The following is an 18,696-nucleotide window of genomic DNA, read 5'->3' on the forward strand; positions in this document are numbered from 1 at the left end:
CAATATATGGGGCAGCCCTGTCCTTTCCTTGTGCTGCCACCCTTTTGGCTGCCTAGCGTGAACACAGGTACCCTTGCACAGTGCCTGTGTTGTAGGTAGGATTGTTTTTGTGCAGGAGAACCTTCCTGCACAAAAACAATGCTCAGAGGCATTTACCTCCCCAAGGAGAAATAAAGATATTGGGGCCGATTCACAGAACTAACTTAAGACAAAATCCCAAACTTACTACTTTTGGTATTCACAGAAGTTAGGATTTTGTCTTAAGACAGACTTAAGACAGACTTAAGACAAAATCCTAAACTTACTACTTTTGTTATTCACAGAAGTTAGGATTTTGTCTTAAGACAGACTTAAGACAGACTTAAGACAAAATCCTAAACTTACTACTTTTGTTATTCACAGAAGTTAGGATTTTGTCTTAAGACAGACTTAAGACAGACTTAAGACAAAATCCTAAACGTACTACTTTTGTTATTCACAGAAGTTAGGATTTTGTCTTAAGACAGACTTAAGACAGACTTAGAACAAAATCCTAAACTTACTACTTTTGTTATTCACAGAAGTTAGGATTTTGTCTTAAGACAGACTTAAGACAGACTTAAGACAAAATCCTAAACTTACTACTTTTGTGATTCACGGAAGTTAGGATTTTGTCTTAAGACAGACTTAAGACAGACTTAGAACAAAATCCAAAACTTACTACTTTTGTTATTCACAGAAGTTAGGATTTTGTCTTAAGACAGACTTAAGACAGACTTAAGACAAAATCCTGTCTTGAGTCTGTCTTAAGTCTGTCTTAAGACAAACATAAGACAAAATCCTAACTTCTGTGAATACCAAAAGTAGTAAGTTTAGGATTTTGTCTTAAGTTAGTTCTGTGAATCGGGCCCCTTGTGCCTCCCCTTGGAAGGCGTAGCATTTTGATGCATTCCAAGGTTTACCAGTCTTGGTAAATCTGGGAATTCGCCAAAATCCATTAGGGGATGCGGTGGAACACCCACGCTCCACCAATGGAGCGCCTTCCCAGGACAGAGTCAGGCAAGCGGGTGATTTGTGCTGCCTTGTGTTACTCCAGATTCATCGAGCCACTCAGGGATACTCTAGGTGGCTGTGTAGGTTTAATAAATCTCACTTAGGATTTGCGCCACCCAGCATCCCCCTGCGCGGCGCAAAGATGATGCAAAACCCTTGATAGATATGCCCCTTGCTTTTGTGTTTGCAGATGAAAGTGTGGTTGACTTGCATACTTATTTGACGTTTTATAGAGTGCAGACTGGCCTCAGAGTAGGCCAGTGAGCGGTCCAGCAACCCAGTACATAGTGGTATAAAACAAAAAACAATTAGATTTAAAATATTTGTTTTTTTTAACAGTCGAGTTGAGCACATCTGGGTGCTAGAATCACAGGGAAGCAAAGAAAAACTGAGTTCTGGTTTTCCCAAGCTTCATTTTTTTTTAACAGCTAACGAGCCTTTACAACAGTACTTCTTGTATTGAGTGTGATGTTGTCTGTCCCCTCCTGAGCAGGAGCAGACCACAGGATCCGCAACCATGGGTGTGTGGGAAATCTAGGGCCATATGTATCAAGCCTTTTGCGATTCGTTAAGGTATGAAAAAATAGCAAAATAAGGAATCTCAACAAAATTCCGATTCCTTAATTGTGATTCCTTATTTTGCTTAGGCATTTAAGGAATCGCAATTTTGCGATTCCTTAAATGCTATGTATGAAGCATTTCAAAATTGCGAATTCAGGTTTAGAAATCGCACATTACTACCAACTTGTAGTTGGTGGTAATTTGCGATTTCTTGTAAATATGCACAATTGTGCATTTGTGAGGGTGGCATATGACGCACATACATGCCCATTGGGCATGTATGTGCGCCATATGCACACACATGTAATTTTCAGGGGTGCAGCAGGGTGTCCTTGAGACACCCCTGCACCCTTGGAATAATTCTCAAATTGCGATTAGCAAATTGCGAATTCGCAAATTGAGAATTATTTCACAATCATTTCTATGGGCCTCCTCTCCCATAGAAATGAATGGGAAATTATTCCTTATTTGCAAATTTGCAAATTGCGATTTCTCAAATAAGGAATGATTGGAAATCGCTAAAAAATTGCAATTTTGTACATACATACCATTTTGCGATTTCTAAATAGCGATTCCTTAAAAATCGCTACTTAGAAATCGCAAATGGTGAAGATATACATATGGCCCCTAGAGTCAGTTGCAAAAAGTTGAGATTTGCGAATTGAAATACATTGCTGTGCCTACATGCCACTTCTCTGAGATTTCTACTTCATGCACTGGGAAATGAAGGCCAATGTGTGCTCTCTGCAGTAAGATAATTTTCTATACTGGTGCAGTTATATTTAAATTCTATACATTTCCACAATGTTCATTAAATATACACTTTAAAGTAGAGTTAACTTTCAGAACCGACTTCCAGGCAAGCCAAAGAAAAAAGCCATTTAAGTAAAAACGTGAATATGTTTTGCCATTATTATTTGTTAAAAAACTACAACGAACATAAATCGTCCCCAACCCTCCATGCCAAATCACAATACCCTTGAATTTTAATGTCTTATGTGTCCTCTTTTTTATTTTCTGTGTAGTTGCTTACATATTTTTTTCTCTCTTGTTATTGGTTTAAAAAAAAATCGTGACCCAACACCAGGAAGTATTAATGTGGTTTACACTCATCTTTCAAGGTAAAGTTACATACCTCCTCATTACGAGTTGGGCAGTGCAGGAAGGTGAGTGGAATTAACATGTCTGAGTTACTGATTCTGATCCATAATTGATCCCATATACCATCCAATTACCGGTTAAACAGGGCGGAATGATTAGTGACATTCAACCGATTAAAGGTAAGGATAGCATAAACCATCACTCAACTGTTACCATATGAGATCAGAGAAAGTGACATCATGGAAGTGAATGGACCATTGTAAATCCTCAGAATGCTCAAGAAGTTATTCAAAATGCCTCAGAACAGCGACACATGCCCTCATCACCAGCAGACTTGACTACGACAACTGCCCATACATGGGCATCTCTGCCCAGTTCATCAATAGACTCCAAGTGGTGTAAAACCCTCCCATTGGACTTTCACTCAACCTTCCCCTTCGGGCCCACATAACAAGGCACCAGCAGGACCTCCACTGACCCCCGATGCAGAAAAGCTCCCTGATTAAGTTCCCTACCCACACCTTCAAGGCCCTGCACAACCTTAGACCAGCATATCTTACCAACCACATCCACTCCCATCCTGTGACCACACACCTCACTTCTGCTGGCCAACTACTGGCATCCGTTCCTCGGATTCTGAGAGCCAAAGCAGGGGACGCGCTTTCTCTTACCTCGCCCCCAAGGCATGCAATGAGCTACCCTCCCCATCCGCTCAGCCAGATCAGTTCTCGAATTCAGGAAAAAACTGAAAACCTGGCTTTTCCAATAGGCATCCCCAAGACGGACCAGTTCATGCCTTCTTGCAGTTCACGCCTTCTTGTAGGTTCCAAGATACCCTCATAAGTAATATGAACGCCCTACAAAAACAGATGACATACCAAGAGAAATGAATTTAAAAAGGACGTCTTGAGACAGACTGTGTGTCAATGTAGGTATTGTCATATTAAAAGAACTATGTAGGGGGCAGATTAAAAAAATGTGCTATATTAAGAGTGTGTTGATGTCCATAGCTCTCTCAATACGGCAGAAGGGACATAAGTGGCTTTTAGGAGGCTGTTCCACTCCGCAGTACTTTAAACATCCCGCCCTCATATTTAGTGCCGAAAGGTGCTCGTGTAAGCATGTATTTCGGATAACAATCACAAGTTCAAATAAATATATAAAAAAACATAGTGAGGGTGTTATACACAATGGTAACCAAAGCTCCCTTTTTACATGTAATTCCAATTGACTTTAAAACTGGCATGTGTAGCATTCAGCAACAATAATTCCAGATTTGTAAAGCGCAACTGATCACCCCTAAGGGTATCCAGTCACTGGGGGCTGCTGGGGAGATTGAGTGAGCTATTGCCTTGAGTCACATGATGCTGAGCTGAGCTGCCGCCATGGATCGAACCGTGACCCCGCGGGCCGAAGTTGTCCGGTCTGGCCTCTGCGCCACACCTCACCTAGGTATTCTAGAACATTTGCTTCATAATGTCAGTTGTGGTGTTGAATTCTATTGTGACATCATTCACTGGGTGACCTCCTTAAATATACAAACCTACTGACATGTAGGCATTTCCAAAATATGTATTTCAACTAACATTGCCCTGTCCCCTGGTCAGTCCCTTATTCCCAAAGGGATGTCCAGAAACATGCTTATTGCAAATTCAAATTTAGGAACACCCACAAGGTCCTTCATAAGATATGACATTTTTTCCTACCCTAACTGCACTGGTACATTTATATATGAAGAAAGGTAGATGTAAACAGTGCTACCAGAGTGTGAAAGGACACAGAAACACCACCCTTCCAAATTTTGTGGCAGTGTAGGAAAGGGATTTCTCCACCCAAAAACCTTTTCCTGCACAGTGAAAAAAATGAAAAATTGTAAAGGTTAATTTGCTCATTCACAACTAGAAATGCACATTCTACACTCTATAGATAATCCACCATCATGTGATGTTGAGCCAACACCAGGACTCAAACCTGCGGGCTTATTTACAAGGGGCTTGTAAATCAGCCCCCTGTTCCCCAGTTCCTTTTTTTTAAAGGTTTTTATTTGCCATCGTAAGAAAAAGTGTTCCCCAGTTCCAAAGGGAGAACTGGTCGTTAGGCCACACTCACTCCATTATAGCAAGTAGAACTGTATTACCTTTCTTTAAGCGCCCTTGAATTGGTTGATGGGTTTAGTCTTGTGTTCTCAAAGACAACGCTTTCATGAATTACCCAGTGTTTGTAGTGGAGGGGATGTACGTTGTTACAACGCATGCTTTTACCACGCATGCCTTTACAACGCAGGTTTTTCAACGCAAGTCGTTACAACGACTTGCGTTGGGGGGTGCTGGATAGTGAATAGTTTAATTTACTATTCCAACTCCAGTCCCCGTGGATAGTAGGGAAGGTGTTGGATAGCGAATTAAACTATTACCTATCCTACAGCGCCCCCCCAGCGCAATTCGTTGTAATGACTTGCGTTGAAAAACCTGCGTTGTAAAGGCACTGCGTGGTAAAAGTTGCGTCGTAAAGGATGTTTCCCAGTGGAGGTAGATGTGTGTGATGAATGGATGGAGCGGGTATGTTTGTTCATGAGAATGATTGACGTGTGATTAGAGATGGGCCAACACTATAGAAAAATAAAGCAATTATCATTTTCTAAAGAAGAAGGGATTATGAGGTATGGCCCAGGATACATATAGAAAATACACCAGAGTCTATGCGCTTTTGTGTAAGAGTTGAGTAAGCCAGTGCAATTTGAAAGAATTGATTAAGATAGGAGGGAGAAGGCATGCAGAGGTGGTAGGTATTCGATGGGAATGATTTAAAGGTATTTTGCTTGGTTTTATCCAATACAGTGGTAGGAAGCTTGTCAAGCTAAGAACTTGTTATTAGTCAGGCAGAGCAGAATTAGTGCAGGGAAGTCTGCTCTGTCTAATTCAGAGTGGGCCAATGTTTTCCGGATGGTAATTTCGCCTGAAATAAATCCCAAAAGGTTTTGCCTGCAGCAACAGAAAGGCCTCATTCTCGATTTATTTTTGCACCCTGTGCCAAAACTTACTCTTCCTTTCCATACCCTTATCCCCACTCCTGTCAGTCAAGGGTGACAGGAGGATGCTTGGTAATCTAACAATGTCATAGTCTGAGTTCTGAAATGTTAGTGATACAATACGATTTGTATGCAGAAACCAAGAATTTCATGCTATTCTCTTTATTTGAGAATCAGCCTCTAGTTTTAAAGAGAACAGAGGCGTGATGCTTGCATGACATTCACCTGGATGAGAAATGTCTTTGGCTTTTTGTTCTGATCCCAAAACTACGAAAATGTCGCCTCCCTGTCGTTTATGGCCAAGTCGAGTCAATGAAACAGGAATCGCCTTCATCACTCGGTCAGAGCAAGGCCAAGCTCACTAGACGATTTCAATTGCTGATGATACTGACACGGTCAGAGACACTGTCCTGGGCAGTGCAGCAACCCCACAAACACCCTGAGAGTGTATTAGCAACTAGATCTTGCTAGGATCCGAGCCCAGATGCTGCTCTGGAATTTGTCAGCTTGGACATCCAGCTGTCATAATATGACTCATCTGTGGCAACAGCTGGAGGCTCTGCTGGAGGAGACAGGCCCAGCTGGGAAGTGCAAGTAGCATGGCGAGCAGTAGCCATAACAAAAGCCAGGACCAACTCAGTGCAGAACATTCATTCTTTTTTTTTCTTCAAATGAACTTATGTTGGTGTGTTGTTTGCACAACGTTTCGCGTCACTTTACAGTAACTGTTGTTCTGTTAGTGCTACATTGGAAATCTGAAGGTTGGAGACCGGTAAGCAGTGCTTAATTTCTGCGGGTGATTGGTAGTGATGAACAAAGCACTCATTTTTGGGGGACTGGCCTTTGACCGATAGCAAGAGGGAGAAAGGCAGAAAAGGGATAAAAAAGGAGGATCAGAAAGATAGGAGAACAGGGAGGAAGCAGGGATGAAAAAGAACCTTCAAGCGTGAGATAAAGAAACAGGGGCCAGTTAATGCCACCAGAACGTCACTTTTCAGGACGTTCTGGTGGCGTTAAGACCTTCGTCTTATTTACAAGGCGGCGTTAAGCCACTTAACATGACTTAACTTGGCCTGTAAATAATGCCCATATTCATGCAGCAGTTTGCGTGAAAGGGGCGTGCAATGGGTGTTGCAGTGGGTGTTCGGCCTCAAAACTCATTGTTTTTACACGCTGTCCCATATTTACAAGGTATGAGACAGCGTCAAAATTATCATCAGGGAATACCTGGTCTTAAGCAGGCGATACGAAATATTTAATTTCTCCTCATATTTTGCTCTTTCCATGTGTGCTGCAACATAGAAACAGCAAATCCCCTGTAAAGATTGTTTATGTGCAGGAAGGTGTCCCTTCCTGCACATAAACAATCACCCCTGCAGTGCAGGCATCCTTGCTACTTTGCACAAGGCTACCTGCACTGGCGCTAGGCAGTCTCTTTAGGGCCAATGCAAGGGGAAATGCAGGGGTGCACCGCATTCTTGTGAATATGGGGCATCCCTGCTTTTTTAACCTGACGGAGTACAGCGTTACCAATTTAGGCATAATACCGTGCTCTGCCAGTTTCTAGTAAATATGTCCCAGGAAGTGTTTGATGGTGGAAGAAAGAGGCATCAGGTGGACTCGACTTGGCAGCCTTGGTATTTGATAACATAGGCAATCCGTACTTTCAGAAAATCTTTGGGTCCCTGCATCTGTCTGTTTATTTGTTCATTATTTATTTATTTTGACAAATTAAGCACTGTAAGAATGTAATCTAAGTAGATAGAGAAGTATTTCTCCTGTTTGTAACATGACATACTTAAGCACGGTCACTATGCTGATATGTGCACATACAGTTTCAGGGTTCGCCATTACCTTAAGTTCCACTTAACTTGGAATTATGAGTTGAATTGAATTTCCAAGATATATCTTTAACTGGGGTGCAGAAAAAAATGATATTAAATAGTAACTGCTAAGGGTAACAGATAGGAAGACTGAGTTATGACAATTTTAATAGTCGTTTCCACACAGAACGGGCTCAGTGGCGCTTGAGACATTTACAGTGAGCTTTCAATCAAGGCTGTCAGTGGGGTCTAGGCCTTGCTTTTTCAGGTTAATAACTTGGAAAATTCACCCACGGTGTACATTATAACACACAAGTGTGTGATCACAAACGCATTTTGATTTCTGGGGAAATATATTCTCCAGAAGGCTGCACAATAAGGAATTTGTCAACCATTTTGGAAATAAATACAAATCTATCACTGATGGAAGATAGCACACATTATTCCATGCCCCACTTTTATTTACAAAAACAGTAAGTTGATGGATGGAATGCTTGAATTAACTTCAGCCACTGGCGATCACTCGGGATGCATTCCCAGTCCATCGTTTTTCGTCCATGCCACCTTAATTTGGACCCAGCTATATGAAAATCAGCCTTGACCCTTTTCCTCATGTGAACTGTCTGCCAGGCCAGGGCCTCCCTGAACTGCAGCACAAGCAACCCATGACTGGGTTCACCCTTGATATGGGCTCTTCAACAAGGTATAGCTTGGTTCCAATGGAACAGTGAGCCCGGGACCCATTTCTGGGCATATCCATCGCACTTAGGACATTAAATGCAAAAGCAACAGGGTGATGGATGGAAGGCTTGAATTAATCTCAGCCACTGGCGATTGCTCGGCCAACATCTCACTCCATCATTTTTTGCCCACAATACCACCTCAGTTTGGACCCAGCCATATGCAAATCAGTCTTGACCCTGTTCCTCATGGAACAGTCCAGCCTGAACTGCCAGGCTGGGTCCTCCCTGAGCTGGAACACAATCAACCCAGGAAAGGGATGCGGCCCAAGCAATTACCAGTGGCTGAGATTAATACAACCATTCCATCCATCACCTTGCTGTATTTTGCATTTGATGCCCTAAGGGTGCTGGGTATGACCAAACATGGGTCCCGGGTTCACTGTGGCGCTGCAACCAAGCTATACCTGCCTGAATAGCCCTTACTAGGGTGAAGCCGAGCCTTGCTTGCTTTTGTTCTGGTTTAGGGAAGGCCTGGCCTGGCAATTTGGGCTGGACTGTTCCCATGAAGAACAGGGTCAAGACTGATTTGCATATGGCTAGGCTCTTACTGAGATGGCACGGTGGGTGAAAAACAACGGATTGGGATGCGGCTGACCGATTGATAGTGGCTGAGATTAATTCAAGCATTCCATCCATCACCTTGTTGTTTTTCCACTTTCATTTAGTTCCTTGTTGTCACATTATCATTGTATTTTTTTACAATTGTATTCACATAGTGCATTGAAGGGCACTAAGACATTTAAAACTCTATGGGGACCTCTGGTTAATATAGTGATTATTTGTTTGGTGGATTTAGTCCTTGTTAGGAAATGCCTCTTTTTGCATGATCACCCCCAAGGTTTTGGACTGATGGTAGTTTTTCGACTTTGAGAATGAAGTGAGACCTGTTAATCAGACCTCAGTGCCAGAGTTCAAACCCCTTACAAAATGTATGTTCAATTGGCAATCCCCTTTTGGCATAAGCTGACTTAATTATAACTCCCTTGTATATAGGACCAACAATACCCAAGGCATGTAAAATAGAGCGTCACCCCTGGGTTGCCTCACTGATTGTGCCACCCTGTCTATGACAACGTACAAAATGACTCCCAGTCTGCCAGTGCAGCCTCGAAGAGAAGTTTTAAACTACTAGTTCGACTTTGCCTTTTAAACCAATGGCAACACCCTCATTTACCTTAATAATATGTGTAAGCCTCCCCTAAGGAATGTCCATAAAGCCTCAAGACAGGGAGCTGCATATTATTAAGGGGTAAATATATATTCAATATGTCCTGACAGCAAAACATCCAAATTGATGTTTTTGCTGTGGAAAAGTTAGTAGTCCAATTGGCTAACACAAAGTTACTGGATGACTTCTCAGCCCTGATAACTTTCAATGGGGCTACTAAAATGGGCACTTCCCGGTATCAAATTAATTGTGACATTAAGCCCGACTTGATGACCCAGTTGAATTTAATGTCACTTTTAAAGAAAGGCAACTTTTAAAAAGTTACCACCATGTTGCCTAGTTTGTCTAGTGGCCTCGCATAGTTGCTGGCCACCAGACAGCCTTTTTCCCTCCTGGGGAGTTGTGTGTATGACTCCCAGGCTCAGGAGCAATAGAAACCTTTTACAGGGAGAGGTGTTACCTTCCTCTTGCAGGAGGCCACTCTGGGTGTTGGCCCAAAATGCGAGCTTTAAAGGCGAAGCCACCTTTGGTGGGAAAATGGTGATCACACTCCTGAAGGCTTGGCCCTTTGTTTAGGTAGACAGGCTGGCAGTGGAAACAGAGAGGGAAAACCAGTGCCGAAACCAGTGGACTTGTAGCTCACAGATAGCTACACATTTAGGTTGGGCTACCATGCTCCTAACATCCAAGGAAGGGTTCAGACTTCTTGGGGAGGGGCAGAATAGTGCACACTGGGATTGCTAGATGCAACACCTAGCCGGAAATCATCATAGGATGGGAAGGATCCTGGTGGCCCATTGGCTAGTAACCACATCTCCCATTCACAGAACTTAAGGGCATCAATATGGCACCCCTGTCATGCTGAACCTCATATCGTGATGGAACTGGGGAAAGGACCTAAGACGAACTGCTCTGCTGACCACTGAACTTGGTGAAAGAGGCTGCAGCGACTGCTCAACTGCACTTGCTGCACCTTGAGCTAGCAAGAGAGGACTGTGCCTGTGGCTCCTGGCTTGTGGAAAGGTTGTAACCTGCACATGAATAAGGGTTGAAGTGTTTTCCTTACCATGTTTCCTACAGTTACCATTGAACTGTAACATGCAGCAAACTGAACGAGGGCTGGCCCTGAGTGGGTGGGCCTGCGCTTCTCTGGACTAAAGGACCTCAGTGGCTGGGGCACCCTCGCAAGAGATGCTAAACTCTTGGGCCATATTGTTCTCCACATAGTATTTAATCCGCACATCTGGAAGTCTTGATGCTTCGCATTCAGAATTTCCCAAGTGCAGCGTTCTTGCGGCACTTCACTTCAGTCCCGGTCAATCTTAGATGGCCTCGCCCAGAGAGCAGAAGACTCACCTATACTTTAGGATCCAGAAAAGTCACTGTGCCCACTTTGGCACTTAACCTTTGCCAGATGCGCAGCAATTATATCCCTAACCTTTAGTGCCTGAAACGAGCTCTTCCTATGCTGTGTCTGGTGGCTCAGTGGACTAAAGCAGCCACTGCAGAGGCCTGTGTTCAACCTCATGATCACAGGTTCAAATCCCAGCGGGTCCATTCCGGCTTTCATCCATCTGAGGTCGATAAAATGAGTACCATTGAGTTGGGTAACAATAAAGCATCTTTTATTCAGCGCCAGGACAACTACGGGTAATTGTGCGCTTCACAAATACATATGTTATGTCTGCATGGGACGCTTTAAGAAGACTGTTCTATTTACTATATCTGCCCTTCTGGGGGAAGCAAAGCCAACATCAGATCTGAAGGGAACAGTCCTTGAGTGTTATCTTGGCATTTAGTGTTTTGTGTGTGACAGCAGCTTGAAAACATATCTTACAATAATCTGTGTACCCTTTGTTGTGTGATTTATTGTGTTGTTTGGTATATTGTAGCTCTTTGTAGTTACCTTCTGAAAACAAAACTTACATGGCTCACCAAAGATGGGTGAGATCTGATGATAATTTTGTTGTGAGATATATGTTTCGTTACAACAAGATAAACGTTTTGACTGATATTGTGTGCTTATAACATGATATGTGGCAGGAGCTGGACTCACACATTTCTCAACTAAGAACCGCAGATGGATGTTCGTTTCTTAAAGTCTGTTACCAGTGTTATGAGTAATATAATATCAAGGGACTCGCTACAAAAATAGTTTAGGAGAGTGCACGACCAGTAGGGATAGGAATTTGAGTCTTAACAACCAAGGATAAGAACGGTGACCCTTTCAATTGTTTTCTCCACAGGTACGAATGTGCACCTGTTGTGTTATTTCCTATTTTAGCTTTTATGTTAAATGATTGTTTGCTGCCAAGACCCCCTTCCCTTGGGGCCATCGTATGGATACTAGTAATCTAATTTTCTGTTTCTGGGAATTGTTGGGTTCCAGCTGCCACCGAGAGTCTTCTAAAACTGTAGTGAATCTGTTGCTGTAATTACTTGTTGATTTGGGATAAACAGTCATATGAGATCAGTATCTACAATGTTACCACACTAACATAGTAAATAACTTCAAAAACCAGGATTTTGTTTTGTCTGAAAATTATTATTTGCTTTAAAAAACAAAAAGTATATACAAAACAGTGCTAACCTGAACTCGAATAGGTTGCGGTCCGGCGTCTTCTCCATTCATTGAGATTTTCCTGCCTCGCTTTGCGATTTTAAAATTTGAAAGGTGGTCTTTCCAGCGATCCACAAATACGGGATCTCTAGCCACTTCTTGGATTACTAAACAACTCAAGAACACAAGCACACGGGGTATAAAACGACTTACCCTTCCTGTCATCCAATACCAAAATTATTGGAACCATTGATGTTCCGTGAAACAGAGGGAAGACCTTTATACTCATATTAAAAAGGGTCATCCATTGTATGTTAAAATTCATCGTCCTGATGATGGTCTTGTGAAAAATCTATAAAGACCGAAACGTCGACAATCTATCCCAATTCTGCACATGATTCAATGTACCATATTTTGATTTTCTTCTTTTTCAGTTGAAATCATTATGTTATTTCATATGAGCAGTTTGGTTTTTTCTGTTTAGATAGACCTAAGGTTAAAGTAATCTGTACCTTGAATATCTAAACCATAATCTGTGTATGTACCCTTCTTTACAAAAACACTTGTTTTGTATATACTTTTTGTTTTTGAAAACAAATAATAATTTTCAGACAAAACAAAATCCTGGTTTTTGAAGTTATTTACTATGTTAGTGTGGTAACATTGTAGATACTGATCTCATATGACTGTTTATCCCAAATCAACAAGTAATTACAGCAACAGATTCACTACAGTTTTAGGATGCTTGATTGTCTAACAAGTCCTAATATTGCTGATCAATTAGCAATTAAACAAAATCCCTTGCTGGCCTTTTTTCTAAAACAAGTATTGCCCGAGCCCGCAAGGGTATATTGGGTTGCTCACCTCTCTATTTTTTATACCGAGAGTCTTCAGCAGGGCAAGACAGCAGGCTCTGTCTGAAAAGAGGTTGTTATCTTTAGGTTGTATCGCTGGACGAAGTTGCAGTAAAGATTTCTACCTTCGAACTTTATCGCTTTTTGGGAGGTCGGATACCTTCTGCAGGATGAGGCCAGATACCTTTGTCCAGAGATCCAACTGAAAAGTATTTACTACTATAAAGAAGAATGTAGCAGGAGAAACATCGAGGACAATCCCACCGGAGATGCACCTTCGTTGGATCAGCTTGAGGCAAAGTCCCAGTCTCCTATTGGTTTTCAGAGCAGTATTTATTTTAAAAAGTTTCTAAGTCCCAGCATTTTGGGTTCTATAGGAGCAGAACCTCCAACACCACATCAAAGGGCCCAGGACCACTTAGGATGTTTGGGACTCACTCCAACAGAGGCCAGCAGCAGGGCTCAAGGCCTCTGGAGCTTGTAGTGTCCCTGTAGTGCACAGGAGTTCAGCCAACCTGTCCTTTGAGTAACTCTGGTGATTTTTGGTTCAAGGGGCAGGTTCAATCTTCCTTCCTCTGGTAGTAGGGCATTAAAACAGCACTTCCAGCAGCAGGGGAGCAGGGTAGTTCTTTACGTAGCAGGGCAGCACTGAAGAGAGGTTCTGTGGGCCCAATATTTACTCCTGGTGCCAGCCTTTGTCTGTAGGGGGGCTCCCTATCCAACCCCTACATCTGGTTCTGAAAAAGCTCCGAACTGGGGTGACAAAGGACAGGGCAGGCCTGGGGTCAGAATCTTTGTGGGTGTAGGAGGCATAGCCCTTAGAAATGTAAGTGGAGCTGGGTACAGAGGTCCTTCCCCGCCCATCCTGTCCGCGCCTAAGCCCTCTTTGTGTCACTGTATGGCAGGATTGCATAAACCTCAAAAGCAAAAGCAGAGCATTCAAGGTCCTGTGACCCACAACACTGGCAGAAAGCACAGATGGTTGGGACAAGAAAATGCCAGCATTCTAGAAGTACCATTTTCAGAATTGTGAATTAAAATCTGACTTTTCCATTAATGACCAGAATTTTTAAATTACAATTCCCTTGAGTCTAAACATCATGTCTTTTTCTGCTCTCAATCCAAAGTTAGCACTCAATAAATGTAAGTCAATTGGAAACATAGGCCTCACCACAATGGAATTGTGTAGTAAATCTTTGCCTATTAGATGCAAGGGTGATTTTCCCAATGGCAGTCTCTCAAACAATAATTTTGTTCGTATTTGAAGCATCAGTCTTTATCATTTATTCGGCCAAACATGTAGCTCATAGCAGATGAGAATAAAACAAGCAAGTCGACCACGCAGTAAAAGAGGAGAAAGTAAATAATATAAAAAGTAAAACATGAGGAGAAAGAAAATAATGTGCAGACATTAATAGCTTCCACCAAAAACTTGTAACAAATTGAGACTAGTATTTTTTCGATCAGTAACGAATTTTACAAACTATATTCACAATGAAGCTGTTTAGTAGTAGCAAATCATGAAATTTGCTAAATCACATGGTTTGCGCAGCTCAATGTTTTTTTTAAATGTACTAAGCCCATTTTGCATGGGTTTAAAAGGCCATAATGAATTGCTATTTGGAAGAAACATGTTTAGGTGTGCCTTCCAAATAGTGATTCATTATGGTATATATCAATGTTTTGCGACCAAAATCCTGTCGCGAACATTAACATTTTACTGACTCCCAACATAAGGTTGCAAGCCATACACAAGAGGACCTCTCTCCTTTGTGAATGTAAAAAAAAGTTTTCTGGGGAATAGGAAGTGATCAAGGAAACCACTGTCTACTCTCAAACAAACACTTAAAAAAGTTTAAAATATATTTTTTAACACAACCCCATTTCCTTCAGGAAAAGGAAAAATGGCGGCATTTACAAAAATATAATTTGAAAAAGCGATCACAGACATGGTGGTTTGTTGACACCAGCTGGTTACCATTTCCGGGATGACCACAAAATGAAGTGTGTCACAACTGCAACCTATCTCAAGAATATTGATGAGGTAAGTTGGATTGCGACCCTTTACGATTCCGAATTTTGTGAACTGACTTAGTAGTGCATTGGTCTGATCACAAAATTCCACACTGTTTGCAAAAATACTGGTTTAAATTTGTGACAAGTATTTTGCAACCGGTGCTTTATATACGTCTAGCCCTATATGCTAATATTTCAGATTGTAAAATTCCAATATGAAGTGAGCCATAATGCAACCTACCCAATTATTAATAAGGTGGGTCTCAAATTGCGACTCACTTCGATTGATGGCTATCGCAGAGATTTGCCCTGCTAGGGGCTGTGAACACCAGGTCTAGGATTGCACTTTTAAAGAAAAAATTGTTTTAAATGCAGCCCGTTTTCTTTAAAATAAACAGGGCTGTATTTAAAAGCAAAAGTTTACTTTCTTTGATAAGTTTGTTTAAGAGTTGGCAGTAGTCTGCTGGGGAGAATAGGTTTGTGAAATTCTTAAGGTACCAGAGCTCCTGTACAAATAAGTTTCCAAATGAGTTATTCACCCCTGGGGCTGCGATGGTTAGAACCATGGCTAGAGGGAAATACTGCTATTTCATTCTCCTGGTGACCAAGCATCAACCCTTAAGCAGTAGATTTATTAATCACCAGATTTCTTGGACTTGGGTGCAATACTCCTTTGAATGCAGATGAAAGTGATTCACAAGACGACCGTCCAGAAGCATGTGGTGGAGATAGATCAATGGAACAATTTCTCCTTGAACCTGAAGCCACCCTGTGGCTGAAATACTTGACATGTCTGGCAGATGGATAACTGTAGTAACTTCTTGACTCTTCTGAAAGGCAAAAGTAGAACCTGCCCTAGGTCTATATGAAACATGGCACAATTGAAATCCAGTATTTGAAAAAGGTAGGAGGTAGGCTTTGCGAAAGCTGAGCAAATGAACATGGGAGTGACATATTCCTCTACCTTGAAAGCACAAATTAGTTAATGGCCCAAGTGTAGCCCGTTGGCTATTTTCAGTTGCAGATTATGGTCGGTAGGCACATGTTGTATGCTCCTGCAATTTACAAAACATCACACTGTATGAATGTGCTTATTATCCATTAAAAGAGTAATATTACCCCATGGAGCTACAGGATGGTTTCAACCTATAACTGGCCCACACCTTACACACCTCCATCTTATTTGGGGGAATATGTGAGAATACCAGAATTTTAGGCTCAAATTTACTAAAGGTTTTCATTGCAGCTCGTCCAGCGCAGCGCCTTGCAAAGTATTGCACACAGCAGCGCCAATCAACTTTTGCAGGCAATCGCTATTTGGCACTGAATTTTGGCCCTCCAGCGGTGCCAAAACTGTGTTTCATCGCCCCTGTAATGTATGCAAAGGGTACCTGTTGGGGCACAACACTGCAAAAAACAAAGGTTTGTGGGAGAAGCCAGAACTGCTAAAGTAGTAAAGTAGTGTGACCTGGCTTTGCAGCAAATTCTAAAGCCTAGTGAAACTAGGTGCAGAAAGCAGTTAAGCGGTATATTGCTAAATATACCTACCGGTATGTGTAACGTGTTTAAACTAATACACCTATGTGTAATGTGTTTAAAATAAAACACACATCTTAAAAGACAGCCAGCAGTGGTGTTTCTGGACAGCACCGGTCAAATATCCCATTCTTATAGTTCTCTTATGCCCACTCCTTGGAGTTCTGACTGTCCACAAAACTCAATCCTTGGTAGATACTTTCACTCTATGAGGAGGGCAACCTAATTTCCTTGTTCTCATTGAACGTTCCAATTTAAATTGCCTGTATCTGTAATCACTCTTCTGTTTTCAATTACTTTCCCTATTTTGTTTTTCAATTAATTTTCCAGAGGTTGGTGTCTTTTTCCATAAAGTTCTTTTTATTAAGTATCCAATTCCATCACACTTAAAACATTGGTGGGCAATTGGATAGGACTAGGACACACATGCCGAAAGGCTGCTCGAAAGGAGCCCAGACATATAAACGGGGAATGATTGGAAAAGATGGATTAATCAAATTGCCCGGATTAAGTCCCTACAAGGGATGAAACACATTGGCTGGGTCTGTTTTAAGTGTGATGGGATTGGATAATTAATAAAGTAATTGAAGACAAAAGAGTGATTAATGTCCATTATTAGCATAAACATGGTCGGGTGACTCTTTCTGGTGATACACTATTTTTTGTCCTATATGCAACACAGTGAGAAAGCTACTTTTTCCACAGAGAGCTCCATTACCATTTGAGCCATGCAGGCCAGTGCTTGAGGGGAGACTTGGTTGGGACAGAAGAGTTATTTCAGTCTTGCAGTGGAGGAAACAGGTCTTGCCATCAGTTCTCCTGAGGAGTTCTTCTTTCAGAGGAAAAACTATTACCTACTACTTTAAAGCACAACCCAGAACCTATCTCATTATTAGAGTGGAAGAGGACACAGGCTTTTCCTCACAAGCCTAAAGTAGTAGAGCCACTCCTTACAACAGTGAATCACTGACCTGAGTGGTAGATTCTGTAATATATCGCTCTTATTAGAATCAGTTGGTGTGATATGACTGGCAGGAAGCCTGAAGAATGTTTGAGCAGAATGCCAGAGCGAACCTTCCTGGAAAGTGGAACTTCAGGGCATGGAGAGTGAGGGAGATCCTACAATGAACCCACGTGTAGTTTCTGAGGCTGGGAAAGGTCCCGTCCCTGAAATGCCAAGGCGCGTTTCAGAAAGGGTACCGCCCACAAAGACAGACTATGGTCGTGACTGCAGTGAGGCTGACAGCTAGGTGATACGATGGGGAGCACAGCAGCTCATTACATGCCCACTATCCCACTGATAGGATGGAGGCGGGACATGGAGTTTGAGAAATCCGTTTGAGAGATGCTGAGAATATGGCTACGCCCTCTAGATCCATGGTAAGGATGCTCTATACCATGGTGCAATCATGAAGAAGGGTTCAGGAAACCTGTTGGATAGTATAAAATTGATAAATGATTACTATAAATGAAGCTCCGTATTCAGTTGAAAGGACAGGTTAGATTTATTTGCCTCATCCACGAACAGCCCAACAGCAACTGCCAGAACAGAATAATCGCATCTCAAGCATTCTCAGAATGGTGTGGTAGGAGAGATCCACATTCTGCGAAGAACCAAGTAAGAAAGAGTAAAGCAATACATTACACATCTTCCTCTTATACAATAAATATAATGAAGAAAATAAGAGAGACGGTAAATATGATAAACATACAGAAAACAGAATACATATTTAAAAGTGAAAACAGAAATGTTCAAACATAATCTTTCATGTAAGCAGGTGCCCTTCGTAGTCTCGGACTTCTCATGCGAGGAGAAGTGACGTTGTTGAAACGGGACAAAGGGAGTCTGAAAGAAGGAGAGGATCCACACACAGTGTCAGAACCATCTTGAGAAACATTTCTTTTTTTAACCACAACAACTCTACTTTTATTCCAGATCCGACCATCTTGTGTCTTAATGGCATTATCGAACACCTTGATAACAGGTCTGACATTGGTATACTTAGACCATGAACTTCTCCCAACAGGTGCCTTTATCTTTACAAAATCACCAACATTGATTTTTTGAAAGCGAACACATTTCCTTTTATCAAAATAGGCCTTTCTACAAGCTTGTTTCTCTAACTCCCTCTCCCTCCATCCACCAATATGATTATCAACAAATCCTTTGTTTAAGTTCATCCAACCAGGACACAACAATGTGTTGGGTGCCCTTCCTTTGAATAACTCAAAGGGGGATTTGCCAGTGGTAGAGTGAGGGGAGCTCCGGTAGGC

This window comes from Lissotriton vulgaris, unplaced genomic scaffold, assembly GCF_964263255.1.
Source record: "Lissotriton vulgaris unplaced genomic scaffold, aLisVul1.2 SCAFFOLD_829, whole genome shotgun sequence".
Lineage (NCBI taxonomy): Eukaryota > Metazoa > Chordata > Amphibia > Caudata > Salamandridae > Lissotriton > Lissotriton vulgaris.